This window comes from Aythya fuligula, chromosome W (genome assembly GCF_009819795.1).
Source record: "Aythya fuligula isolate bAytFul2 chromosome W, bAytFul2.pri, whole genome shotgun sequence".
NCBI lineage: Eukaryota > Metazoa > Chordata > Aves > Anseriformes > Anatidae > Aythya > Aythya fuligula.
This window is the reverse complement of record NC_045594.1, coordinates 8,211,211-8,225,830: the sequence shown is the minus strand read 5'-3', so window position 1 is coordinate 8,225,830 and position 14,620 is coordinate 8,211,211.

Below are 14,620 nucleotides of genomic sequence, written 5' to 3'. Positions count from 1 at the left end.
ATCTTCATGAGGCAATCAAAATGCCTGTTCCCGTCCTGGTCTCCATTCTGCCAGCCTGTTCATCTTCACTCCTTTTTCCTGCTTCTTTATTGATGACTTAAATTCATCGTGTTGCCTTTTTATCTTGAGGGCAGGGTCCCCTCTTATACCCTTCTCTCCACAGCAGTTCTTTTCAAAACAACTTTTCATTGGTCAAACAACTTTGAATGTAACAACAACAGCAAACACCCAGAAACATCCATGCCTTAATGGCTGGAGAACAAGAGACCAGCTGGAGAACAAGCAACCCAAGACTGCATGGAGTCTCCTGAATCACCCTCCTTTGTTCCCTCTAAACTCTTTTACATTCCTGATGGCCTCGTCGTTAAGAGTCTAATGTTATCTCAACCACGGGGCTTTCCAACCCCCATGGCCACATTCCCAAATCTCCCCCTTCTTTATTAATATCAACCATTTTCTCGACACGAATTACCACTCCATATATAACACCATATAACGTTTCATATGGTGATAATCCGGTCTCACTGTGTGGTTTAGTTCTTGTGTTTAAAAGTGCCAATGGTAAGCATTTCGTTCAGGGCATTTGTGTCTTGATCATTAACTTAGCCAATTGTTGTTTTATTGTTTGATTCAGTCTTTCTACTTTCCCTGAGTTTTGTCGGTGCCACAGAGTGTGCTATTCCCACTGAATACCTTATGACTGACATAATAATTTTATTATTTTAGAAGTAAAGTGTGTGCCCTGATCAGAATCAATGTACTGGATTATCCCATATCTAGGTATCAGGTGTTCTAATAGAATTTTTACCACCATTTGTGCTGTAGCTTGTGCTACGGGATAAGCTTCTACCCATTGTGTTAAATGATCTACTATTACCAATAGATATTTTATCCGCTCTACTTTGGGAAATTCAGTGAAATCAACTTGTACTTTCTCAAAAGACCTAAGAAGCTGTTTTTTCTCCCTCCCGTGGCTGGTTGTCGAAACACTTTCTTATTTATCTTCTGACAAGTTAAGCAACATTGTGTAATTTGCTTTGCTATTTCAAAAAACACAATGCATTTCAAAGTTGGTCCAAAAATTCCATAGGGGTTTCTTTTGGACCTTGTTGGAACAGATTCTCAATTCCCAATGTAACCAGATTTTGGCATTTATCTTTCATTACTTCCAGGGTGACTGTGGTCTCAGTGTGGGGTCGGTCAGGGGAATGCAATCATCAACAGTTCCCTGAGTGGTCCCATTGGCAATCTGAGCTCACTCATAAACTCAAGTTGTTTTAAGGGTTAACTGATCTTCTGTTTCCATGACAACTCTCTCTCGGACCCATCAAGGTCCCTCTGCCCCAGAGGGCTCACACTGGTGATTTTGAGATCTCAGCCTCCTTTTGAGGCAGAACTATTAACATTCCTACATCCTCTTCCCCTGCTCATTCAACTTCAAACAGCTGTTAAATACTACATGCCACACCTTTAACACCACCAACAACACTTCTAACACTTCCTTTATCTTTCTCCAGCCTGTACTTTCCTCATGCCAACACCAAAGGCTCAGTCAGGAGCCAACTTAAGTCCACACCTTTTCCCTCTATGATGCTGAAACAACATATCAGTATACTACATTTCATCCTATTTTCCTTCTCTCCTCAAAAACATTATTTGCAAGATAGTGTTACAGTCGATTGATCCATAAAGTGGCCATTTAGCTTATATAGTGGCCACCACTGATTGCAATACTTAGTGAAAGTTCTCTTGCTTTCTGTGCCCCCAGTTCTAAAAATATCCTTTGAATGTGCCAATATGCACCCAAGGATGCTTTCTTTAAAACGTCTTTGTTTTGGATATTACTCATTGTGTTGGGTCTGTCTGAGCTGGAGTCACCTTTTCCCTGCAGCAGCCCACACAGTGCTGTGCTCTGCACTCGTAGCTGGAACAGCACTGATATCACTCAAATGTTGTGTCTATTGTTGCCTAGTGCTGGCACAGCATCAGGACTCCTTCCAAGCCCCCAAGAGCCAGCAGGCTGGGGGTGGGCAAGTGATGGGGAGGGGACATTGCCTGGGCAGCTGACCTAAACCAACCAAAGGGATATTCCATAACACCTGATGTCACACTCAGCAATAAAAAGGGGGGCTCTCGTGGGGGAGGGGGCTGTTCCTCCTGAACAACCACTATGCGTTTTGAGGCCCTGCTTCCCAGGACGTGGCTGAACATCGCTCATTGATGGGAAGTAGAGAATATATTTTTTTTTCCCTCTCTATGTGCTTCCATGCGGACTTATTGTTTCTTTTGTTTCTTTTTTTCTCCCCATTCCCTTTCCCTTTAATTAAACCTTTCTCATCTGTTATAAATGTTATATATGGAGTGGTAATTTGTGTCGAGAAAATGGTTGATATTAATAAAGAAAGGGGAGATTTGGGAAGGCTTGTAGTCTTCCTCCTAGGCTTTGTCCTTCGGTCGTTCTTTAGCTTCCCCCCCCTCCTTATTTAGTAGTCTCTGGGCCAGATGTCAGAAAGTTGTGTCTCGTGCAATAGTCAGCAGTTATCTCAAAAAACTCCCCCCTAGTCTCTTATCTCCCAGACCCGAGTCTCAAGGTTTACCCTTCAAACCCTCTATCGACACGAACTGCTAGACCATTCTTTTGCAAGATACAAGAACTATATACACTAACCACTGTTTCTCTTGGACTTGTGGTTATTTATACAAGGGTACGTAAGACAGAAGGTCACATTTCATTATGAGGCCCTAGCATTGTTCCATATTGACACGAATCAAATGAACGTATTTCACAATACCAATGGCAATATGCCCTAATGCATTATCAGAGCCTATGTATACAAAACAATGATTTCCAAGCGTTAAAAGAAAGTTATTTTAAGCTGACACCTTTTCTTTTCTGTTAGAGACTTGCTTTCCCATTATTGCCTTTTCAATTGACAGAATTTTGCTGCAAGCCTTCTTTTGCAGCTACTGAACCATTTTCCCATCACTTTTTTTATTTTCCCAATACTTCTGTTACTATTAACAGAGACCCAAATCAGTTTATTGTACACTGTAACACTAGATGCTGGAGTCACTCTCATCTTTCTCTTTTATAATTTCTTTAATTCAATCCGAACTCTTTTTACTCTCAGATTTTTTTTTTTATTATTTTTTTTTATTTTTGGTGCTAACTTGATAGATGGGCATTCAATTGAATAGCTGATATATAAGTAGCTGTAGATTTTATCTTTTATTATTATGATTTTTTTTTTTACTATTATTATTTTTTAATTTCCAATAGTGCTTTTATTCTCTACTTTAGTTGTGTTTTAATTAATTCAGCTACAATTTACATGATTATGGGCTGGAATACTAAAATGAATACTTGTGTGGCTTTTGCATGCTATGATCAATATCTGCATTTTTTTGTTTGTTTATTTTTGGTGTTAGTTTTTCCTTCCCTCTTTCTTTCTACCTTTCTTTCCCTTTCTTGCTTTCTTCCTTCTTCCTTTTTTCCTTTCTTTCTTTCTTTCTCTCTCTCTCTCTCTTTCTCTCTCTTTCTTTCCCTCTGCTCCAAGAAGACATAAGGGTACATTCTCTGTTCTCTTCTGAATCAGTCAAGTCCATCAACTCAGGGCTGGTTATCAGTTTACTTTCCCCTTGCAAGGACTTAAGGCAGAGATGTCTCTCAGTCTGTGTCCAGTGAAGCAGATGTTTGTGACCTGCAAATAGATGAGTCATGACTGCCTCAGAATAATGATCTAAACCTCAGAAACATAGAATAATAGAATCATTACAGTTGGAAAAGACCTCCAAGATCATGTGGTCCAACCATCCCCTTACTGTCAATGTCACTCACTAAAACCATGTTCCCAAGCACTAAGCCCAACAATTCCTTAAACACCCCCAGGGGCGGTGACACCACCACCTCCCTGGGCAATCTGTTCCAATGCCTGTCTACTCTTTTTGAAAATTAATGTCTCCTAATCTCCAACCTAAACCTTCCCTGACACAACCTGAGGCAATTCCCTCTTGTCCTATTTCTGGTTATCTGCAAGAAGAGGCTGACCCCCAGCTCCCCCCAAATCCCTTTCAGGTAGTTGCAGAGAGCAATAAGGTCTCCCCTAAGCCTCCTCTTCTCCAGACTAAACAACCCCAGTTCCCTCAGCTGCTACTCATAGGACTTGTGTTCCAGGCCCTTCATCAGCTTCGTAGCCTTTCTCTAGTGTCCTGGTTTCAGTTAGAACAGAATTAATTTTCTTCCTAGTAGCTGGTGGAATGCTGTGTTTTGGCTTAGGATGAGAAGAGTGCTGATAACACCCCGATGTTTTAATTGTTGCAGAGCAGTGCTTATACCAAGCCAAGGACACCTCAGACTTTTGCTCTGTCCTGCCAACAGGCAGGCTGGGGGTTCAGTAAGAGCTGGGAGGGGACAGACCCAGGACAGGTGACCCGAACTAGCCAAAGGGGTATTCCATACCATCTGACGTCATGCTAAACAATATATAGGGGTGGCTAGCCGGGGGGAGGGGGCCGGACTGCTCGGGGTTAAGCTGGGCATCGGTCAGCGGGTGGTGAGCAATTGCATTGTGCATCACTTGTTTGTACATATTATTAGTAGTAGTACTATTATCATCATTGTATTATTATTATTATTATTATTATTATTATTATTATTATTTTCCTGTCTTATTAAACTGTCTGTATCTCAACTCACGGGCTTCACTTTCCATTTCTCTCCCCCGTCCCAGAGAGGGAGGGGGGAGGGTGAGCGAACGGCTGCGTGGTGTTTAGCTGCCAGCCGGGTTAAACCACGACATCTAGACATGTTCCAGGACCTTGATGATTTTTTTGCAGTGAGGGGCCCAAAATTGAACACAGTACTCAAGGTGTGGCCTCACCAGAGCAGAACACAAGGGGGACAATCACCTCCCTGGTGCTGCTGGCTACACTATTCCTGACACAAGCCAGGATGCCGTTGGCCTTCTTGGCCACCTAGACATACTGCTGGTTCCTGTTCTGGCAAGCATCAATCAGCACCCCCAGATCATTTTCTCTGCACAGCTTTCCAGCCGCTCTCCTCCAAGCCTGTAGCATTGCATGGGGTTGTTGTGACCAAAGTGCAGGACCCAGCACTCAACCATGTTGACCCTCATCCCACTGGCCTCTGTCCATCTACCCATCCTGTCCAGGTCCCTCTGCAGGACCTTCCTACCCTCTGGCAGATGGACACTTCCCCCCAACTTGGTGTCGTCTGCAAACTTACTGAGGATGCACTTAATTCCCTCATCCAAATCATCAATAAAGACCTTAAAGAATCTGGGTCCCAACACCAACCCCTGGAGAACACCACTGGTGACTGGTTGCCAGCTGGATTTCACTCCATTCACCTCCACTGTCTAGGCACAGCTTTCCAGCCAGTTTTTAACCCCTCAAAGAGGGTACCTGTGCAAGCCATGGGCTGCCAGCTTCTCCAGGAGAATACTGTGGGAGACCGTGTCAAGGGCTTGCTGAAGTCTAGGCAGACTACATCAACAGCCTTTCTGTCACCTACCAGGTGGGTCACCCAGTTGTAGAAGGAGATGAGGCTGGTCAGGCAGGACTTGCCTTTCATGAACCCATGCTGATTGGACCCCAGTTGTCCTGCATATGCTGTGTGATTGCATTCAAGATGACCTGTTTCACCACTTTTGCTGGCACTGAGGTCTGGCTGACAGGCCTGTAGTTCCCTGGGTCCTCCTTACAATCCTTCTTATAGATGGGTGTCACATTAGCAAGTCTCCAGTCATCTGGGACCTTCCCAGATGACTATGACCATTGATAGATGATGGAAAGTGGTCCAACAATCATATCTGCCAACTCCCTCAGCACCAGCAGGTGGATTCCATCTGGCCCCCTCGTCTTGTGACAGTCCAGGTGGAGCAGCAGGTCTCTAACTTTTTCCACCTGAACTGTGGGGGGTTTCTTCTGCTTCTTTGTATTTTAATTACATCCATAAAATAACTGGGACTCTCGCTGACTGTCTTCTACACCTGTCCAACAGAGCTGCAGTAGTGGTTGCAATGCAGCAGTCCAACAACAGAGCTGATGTTCACATTGCACAAAATGTCTTTTTGGGTTTTTGTTTCAGCCTTGCACAATATTCAGTTTCAAAATAACTCACAGTTGGTTGCATTATTTTTCTTCCATGTATGCTAAGCAATTAATTTCTAAACTTTGGAATCACTTTCAGCATGTCTAGCAAGACAGCTAGGGTTGATGATTACTGTGAGAGACTTTATCATACTCCATTACACAGATGAGAAACACCATCATTACCTGACTTGAAACCCCACCCAATGTGCCTCTCTCTATCTTTAGGCAAAGAAATATATTCACTTGTTTAGAACTTCTCTTTCTTCGTTTCAAGATAAAATTTTGGGAACCAATGTAAGTCACTAATAATACTATCCCAATTAATATTTTGGTGAAGGAAAAATTGAGCCATGACCACTTAAAAGTTATATCACTGAAATTTTGTATTTAAAATGTGAGAAAAAAAAACTTGCATAAGAAAGCTACCATTGAAAGGCAGCACTTTTGGGGAATTAGAAATATTATAAATGAAGTTTTATTCTTCCTCTTTCAAAAGTCTTCTTCCTTACTTTTTCTTTTCTCACCTTCCCTGCACCCTATTGTGCTAACAGAAATCAGGAAAATTTAAGTTTATCATCAAGGTAACGATAAACACAGTTTGAATTCCCAATCCACTTGCATTTTCCTCTCCTCTTCCATTCATAAATCATTGTATACTTACACATGGACCACAATAGAACTGGCAATATATTTTGTCTTCATTGCCTCATTCTTCAACAGGTGACAATGAACAAGTACATATATTATTTTCCTGAGATAATGAAAGGAGTCCTGTACAGCTCAACAGTTAACCCATGCCCATCCTAAAACTATTTAGAACAACATTTAGGGGGTTTCCAAATGTTTTGGTATATTAAATCTCCATTTTAAATTAAGAATAATGCATAAAGAATCTATAAAATTACTTCCTCAAATCACATTTACTTTTATTTATTTATTTGGAAGAAGTATGTTGTCATTCAAGGGCTCAGGATTGCCTCATTTAGTAACAGCCTTCAGTCAGCAATCCCATACCGAACAAATCGGAAACTCAACTCTTACAATTTGAATATAGGAAAAATGGATATGGTGATATTAGTATTTTGAATGAATTACTGAAGATATTTTACAGAGAGGAGGTAGGATGCATGCTGTCCTAGAGAATTTACATCACATTTACCAGAGAGTGCACGTGACCTTTTCCAACAGTAAAAAAGGAAGTTTTGAAAATAATAAAACAAGGGAATTATGGAAATCATTTGTAAGGGTATTATCAGACAATGTTTCACACTTAATGTGGTGGCTTTTGTGCAGATGCGTTGTACACATTCAACTTTTACATGAACAGAGCTCTTTGCATTCTAAAGGAAACTGGTATCATCACCTCTAGAGTATGGTAGGGGAAATAAACAACAAAGAGACAAAAAATTAAAACTTACCTTCATTCACCCAGGGACTATTGTCATCCCCACCCACGCATCTTTACTATGGAGTAGATGCCCTACAGTATTACTTCTGTTGCATAAAACAGTAAAAATGTCACTATTGCTTCAGCCACACTGACGGTGTGGCTGAACTGAAAACAAAGTCAATGGCAGTTTAACTCTAAGATCTTTGGATAAAGTTTATTTTTTCATTATCAGAAAAATATGCAAGTCTTCTGCCAACTTGCAGTCAATATTTGTCTTTTACAAAGCACAAAGAAATTATATGAGTAATTTTAGGAATGTTTCAGCTATAGCATTTTCAGATCTGCTGATGTTATAGTCCAGAGAAGGGCGATGAAGCTGGTGAGGGGTCTGGAGAACAAGTCCTACGAGGAGCGGCTGAGGGAGCTGGGCTTGTTCAGCCTGGAGAAAAGGAGGCTCAGGGGCGACCTTATTGCTCTCTACAGATACCTTAAAGGAGGCTGTAGCGAGGTGGGGGTTGGTCTGTTCTCCCACGTGCCTGGTGACAGGACGAGGGGGAATGGGCTAAAGTTGCGCCAGGGGAGGTTTAGGTTAGATGTTAGGAAGAACTTCTTTACCGAAAGGGTTGTTAGGCATTGGAACGGGCTGCCCAGGGAAGTGGTGGAGTCACCATCCCTCGAGGTCTTTGAAAGACGTTTAGATGCAGAGCTTAGCGATATGGTTCAGTGGAGGACTGTTAGTGTTAGGTCAGAGGTTGGACTCGATGATCTTGAGGTCTCTTCCAACCTAGAAATTCTGTGATTCTGTGATTCTGTGATAATCTGCTGGAATGGCATTCACATCTCATTAAAATTGCTTCATTTATGATAGAGAGACTGGCAAATTTGTCATTGGTAAGGGAAGTACAATCTCTTCATTTTTTGTTCATGCAGGTTTGCTCTTATATGATTTAAGGATATTCTATTCAAGTGAATTTAAATGGATGGTTTAGTTAAACTATAGTCAGAAAGGGCTGTATAGTGTACCATGTCAGAGCAGATATCCACACTACAGCCCATGGAGGACCCCATGCTAGAGCAGTTGGATATGGCCTGAAGGAAGCTGCAGCCTGCAGAGAACCCATGCAGGAGCAGGTGGTGTGACAGGAGCTGCAGCCCATGGTGAGTGCATGGTGGACGCATGCTGGAGCAATCTGTTTCTGAAGGACTGCATCCTGTGGTATGGATCCATGTAAGACCAATTCTTGAAGAACTGCAGCCTGTGGGAAGGACTGACATGGGATCAGTTAATGAAGGATGGCGCTTTGTGAGAGGGACCCCCTGACAGAGTAGGAGTGTGACAATGACAGAGCAACAATGGCAAAACATTATGGACCGACCACAGTCCTCATTCACCATCACCCTGAACAATGCAGGGTGGGGAGGAGGTTGAAGGATCAGGAGTGAAGTTGTACCTGGAAAGAAAAGTGGAGGGAAGGTGTTTTTAGTATGTTTTTAGTTCTCACTGTCCTACTCTTTTATTAATTGGAAATAAATTAATCTTCCCTGAGCTGAGACTGCTTTGCCCATGATTGTAGTTGCTGAGAGATCTTCCTGTCCTTATCTAAAACCATTAATTTTTCATTGGATTTTCTCCCTGTGTCCTGCTGAGGAACAGGAGTAAGAGAGCAGCTTGGTGGGTAACTGGCAGCTAGCCAAGGTCAACCCACTGCACTGTCTTATAAGAAATTTTACCTAAGTAGCTAACACGTTGCGTTTTGGAATGTGTTCCTGTGGCAACATTACTCAGCTGACATCATCTTATTCTGCTGATAGAGGTTAAGGCCTCTTCAGTTTTATTATGATGGTTTTCTGTGTCTTCCCATGTTCCTTTTCTTCATTCTTCCCAAATAAAGATGGGAACCTGCTCCTTTCCTCACCTCCCTCCTAATCCCACTTTATTCAGTTTATCTGTATGCCTGTAACTCCCTAACCCTAGTCTTGTTACCATAAGTTTTGTTTGTTTGTTTGTTTGTTTGTTTGTTTTTTAATTCGCATTTCTAACTCACTGCATCTTTGGAAGAACTATTTGTCAACGTTTAGTTTACATTTGCTAAACTAACACACCTTCTGCATCAATAGTAGTCAGATGGAGAATGCTGAACTGAATTCTCTCGACTTGCTTCTCTGTGGGCTGATCTGCCTGGATAGCCTACATCCCCTGCACAACTGTGAATCAAGTCCCACAGGTTAGGAAGAAGGTTGCTGCACAATTTAGTTCAATGTATGCTGTGTGGAAACTGAGAAACTCATGAGGCTCATTACTGTGCTCTGTTCCTTGGGCTAGACCCTACTTAATAACTGCTTAAGCAGAACCAACAAATGGGTGCAGTATAGGGACAGTATAGGGTGCAGTATAGGAACTTCTTACATATTTGTGGCAACATAACACAATCTTGTCACCCAGAATTGGGAGTATGATCAGACTAGTACTGTATATATTCAGAAATATAAATAAAAGATCATCAGTGTTTTCTTAAAGAAATACAACACATTTTAAATTTTATGGGAAGGTATACAAAAAATGCTTATATATTTAAGAATTTCACACACCCCTAAACAAAAACAGAAACAACAAAACCAAAACAACAACAAGAAACCCACAAAACTACAAAAATATCACCCTGAAAATGTAGTCTCTTTATTTCATTAATTTCTCTGCAATAAGCATAGGACAGCTGGGCATGCTGAGTATAAGTACTGTCGTTGTTTAACCTGGCCGGCAGCTAAACACCACGCAGCCGTTCGCTCACCCTCCCCCCTCCCTCTCTGGGACGGGGGAGAGAAATGGAAAGTGAAGCCCGTGAGTTGAGATAAAGACAGTTTAATAAGACAGGAAAATAATAATAACAACAATAATAATAACAATAATAATAATAATACAATGATGATAATAGTACTACTACTAATAATATGTACAAACAAGTGATGCACAATGCAATTGCTCACCACCCGCTCACCGATGCCCAGCCTAACCCTGAGCAGTCCGGCCCCCTCTCCCCGGCTAGCCACCCCTATATATTGTTTAGCATGATGTCAGATGGTATGGAATACCCCTTTGGCTAGTTCGGGTCACCTGTCCTGGGTCTGTCCCCTCCCAGCTCTTGCTGCACCCCCAGCCTGCCTGTTGGCAGGACAGAGCAAGAAGCTGAGACGTCCTTGGCTTAGTATAAGCACTGCTCTGCAGCAATTAAAACATTAGGGTGTTATCAGCACTCTTCTCATCCTAAGCCAAAACATAGCATTCTACCAGCTACTAGGAAGAAAATTAACTCTGTTCTAACTGAAACCAGGACAAGTACTTACTAAACATCTGTAAAAAAACTATTGGAAAATCAAGCTGAGAGTTTGCCTTCACAGATTATTTTTAAAATTAATTTTCCTATCAAGATAATCCTTCCCTCCCCTCCCCTTCCCCCTCCCCTGCTACTTCTTTGTTAATGACAATAACTTCAACTCCCTTTTATTGAGGACAGGCTCCCTTCTTATACCATTAGCACTACAGCAGTACTTTTCCACTAACTGTTCATTGGTCAACAACTTTGCCCAGCAACAGCAAACACCCAGCAACTTCCGTGTCTTAATGGTTGGAGAACAATTAGTTTGAGACTGCAAGGCATCTTCTGAATCAGCCTTCTTTGTTCCTTCTAAACTCTTTATGTTCTTCATGGCCTCATAGACAAGAGTCCGATGTTATCACCAACCATGGGGCTTGTTGACCCCCATGGCCATACTCCCACACCTTATCTGCTGTGATGAATTGCAGAGAACTTTGAAATTCTTTTGAAAAGAAATGCTGATGCATGAGCTTTAAGAAACATATCAAAACCAAAAGCCACACTATGGACACTGGAGAACAACACCTTTCCCACCAATCCTTCTTTCCTTCTTTACAAGTTCAGTTAAAATGGTTCGAACACTTCTGAAAAAATAAAATCTGAAAAAAATACAAATTAAAAAAATCAAAGCAAGTTGAAATGTAGTCAGAGTTCAAGGAACTCATTGTATCTTTGGAGTTATTCCTTTGCAAATCATCACATGAAGGAGATGTGGTGGGATGGCTCCTACAACTGGAGTGTTGGAATGGAAAGCTCTTTAGGAAGGACAGGCAGGGGAGACAAGGAGGGGGTGTGTCTCTTTATGTCAATGAGCAGCTGGAGTGCATGGATCTATGCCTGGAGCTGGATGAGGAGCCCACTCAAAGTGTTTCGGTCAATGGCTCCAATGGGAAAACGATGATGAGTGGTGTTCCTCAGGGATTAGTATTGGGACAAGCGCTATTTAATATCTTTGTCGGTGACATGGACAGTGGGATTGTGTGCACCCTCAGCAAGTTTGCCAATGACACCAAGTTGTGTGGTGTGGTTGACATTCTGGAGAAAATAGCTGCTATCCAGAGGGACCTTGACAGGCTTGAAGGGTGGGCCTGTGCAAACCTTATGAAGTTCAACCAGACCAAGTGTAAGGGCCCTGCACCTGGGTTGGGGCAATTCCAAGCATAAATACAGGCTGGGCAGAAAATGGATTGAAATTAGCCACAAGGAGAAGGACCCAGGCGTGTTGGTTGATGGGAAGCTCAACATGAGACAGCAATGTGTGCTTGCAGCCCAGAAAGCCAGCTGTATCCTAGGCTGCATCAAAACCAGCATAACCAGCATGTCAAGGGAAGTGATTCTCCCTCACTACTCTGCTCTCATGAGACCCCACCTAGAGTACTGTGTTCAGCTCTAGGGCTCTGAGCATGAGGGACATGAATACATGTATATTAGAACAAGTCCAGAGGAGGGCCCTGAAGACAATCAAAGGATTGGAGCACCAACCTGAAAGACTGAGAAAATCTGAAGATGAAGATGAAAAGTCTAAGAGAGCTGGGGATGTTCAGCCTGGAGCTGAGAAGGTTCTGGGGAGACCTTGTTGCCACTTCCTGGTACCTAAAGGGAGCCTACAAGAAATCAGGAGAGGGACTCTTTGTCAAGACATGTAGTGATAGGAAAAGGAATAATGGTTATAAATTAAAATAAAGTAAATTTAGATCAGATATGAGGAAGAAATTATTTACTGTGAGGGTGGTGAAGCACTGGAACAGGTTGCCCAGAGAGTCTGTGGATGACCCATCCCTGGAAGTGTTCAAAATGAGTTTGGATGGGACTTTGGGCAATCTGGTCTAGTGGGAGGTGTCCCTACTAATGGCAGGGGGGTTGGAATTAGATGGTCTTTAAGGTCCCTTCCAGCCCAAAGAATTCTAGCATTCTATGATTCTAAATAGAGAAATGCTCACATATTTTTCTGTCTCAGAATGCGCTACCTCAATTCAGATTAGTAATCATGTTTAATTCTATGTTATCCATTGAGCTGCTGGACCCCAAAACAGGATTTTAACTAATTTTGTTATATGAGCAGTAGTAATTCTCTGGAAAAACCATAAAGTTAGCAGAGGAATAAATTAAATATTGCAAAAACTTCTTTTTCCTTGACCTTTTTCCTTAAATGTCATCACATTGCTCTTTCCACAACTGTATTTGAAAAGTCAAGTTAATGCTTAGGAAGTTAAAATGCAAGGTAAAACTTTGGAAGATTTCTCACAATCTTTGGAACTAAGAAAAAAAAAAGAAAGAATATAAATTACTATTATACAATTTAATTCTAATTTTTGTTATAGTTAGCATTACAAGTATTGTTATTACTTATAACAATTATAATAAAACAATAATACATAATTTTCCTGTTGAAACTGAATTTTCTGTCACAAATCAGTATCTGGTCCTAATGAAGAGCAGTTAGATCACTGTATAAAACATTTGCTATATGGCCATCTTTACTTGCCCTTTACTTCATATTCCTGGGATTGTTGAGCCACCTCATACCAAAACTGGAAAAAAACAGAACAGAAACACCTGACATAGATGTATAGATATAGATGTATCTTTTTCTTTCAATTCTGGTTCAAGTAAATGAAAATAAATGTACAGTTCACAAAGGATTGTGAAGATGAATATTTAAAAATGGCCTTCAGACAGTCTGGAACTGGGGAAGACTGGAAACAGACAGTACCAAAAGAAAGACGTAAAATGGTGTACATCTTTTGTTACGCTATTAACTAGAACTTTTATAGAAAGTATTCTGGAATATCAGAATATCAGGGGGATAATGGGAAGGGAAAAAAGGAAAAGGAAAAGGAAAAGGAAAAGGAAAAGGAAAAGGAAAAGGAAAAGGAAAAGGAAAAGGAAAAGGAAATGCTTTTAACTGCTTATTTAGCATTACTTTTTTGTAAACACTTCAGCTCTTAAGTTTATGGACAAGACTCTTGCCACCAAGGATTACATTTAGAAAACAGACTCGTGGTTCCACTCGAGTGGGCAGCCGAGCTCCACCACAGCCGCTCTCTCACTCCCCCTCCTCAAAGAGGAATGGGGAGAAAATATGTGAAAAGGGCTCAAAGGTTGAGATAAGGACGAGAAAATCACGCAATAATTATTGTAACCGGCAAAACAGACTCAGCATAAGATAGTAAGATTTATTGCTCATTACTAACAAGCTAGAGAAGTGAGAAACAAAGGAAAGAAACCAAAAGCACCTTCCCCCCCCATCCACCCTCTTCCACCTCCTCCCCCCGAGCGGCGCAGGGGAACGGGGGAATGGGGGTTATGGTCAGTCTACAGCACTTCTTCTCTGCCACTCCTTCTCGGTCACTCTTGTCCCCTGTGCTGTGGGGTCCCTGCCATGGGATGCAGTCCTTGATGAACTGATCCGGCGTGGGCTTCCCACAGGCAGCAGCTCTTCCAGAGATGCTCCAGATATGGGTCCGTACCACAGGGTCCATCTCTAAGGAGAAAACTGCTCCAACCTGGGTCCCCTACGGGCAGCAGCTCCTGCCAGGTCACCTGCTCCTGCGTGGTCTCCTCTCCACGGGCTACAGGTCTGGCCCGGAATCTGCTCCGGCAGGGGTCTTCCACAGGCGGCAGCCTCCGTCGGTGCAGGGCCACCTGCTCCACTGTGGTCTCCTCCACGGGCTGCAGCGTGGAACCCTGCTCCACCGTGGTACTCCATGGGCTGCAGGGGGACATCCTGCTTCACCATGGT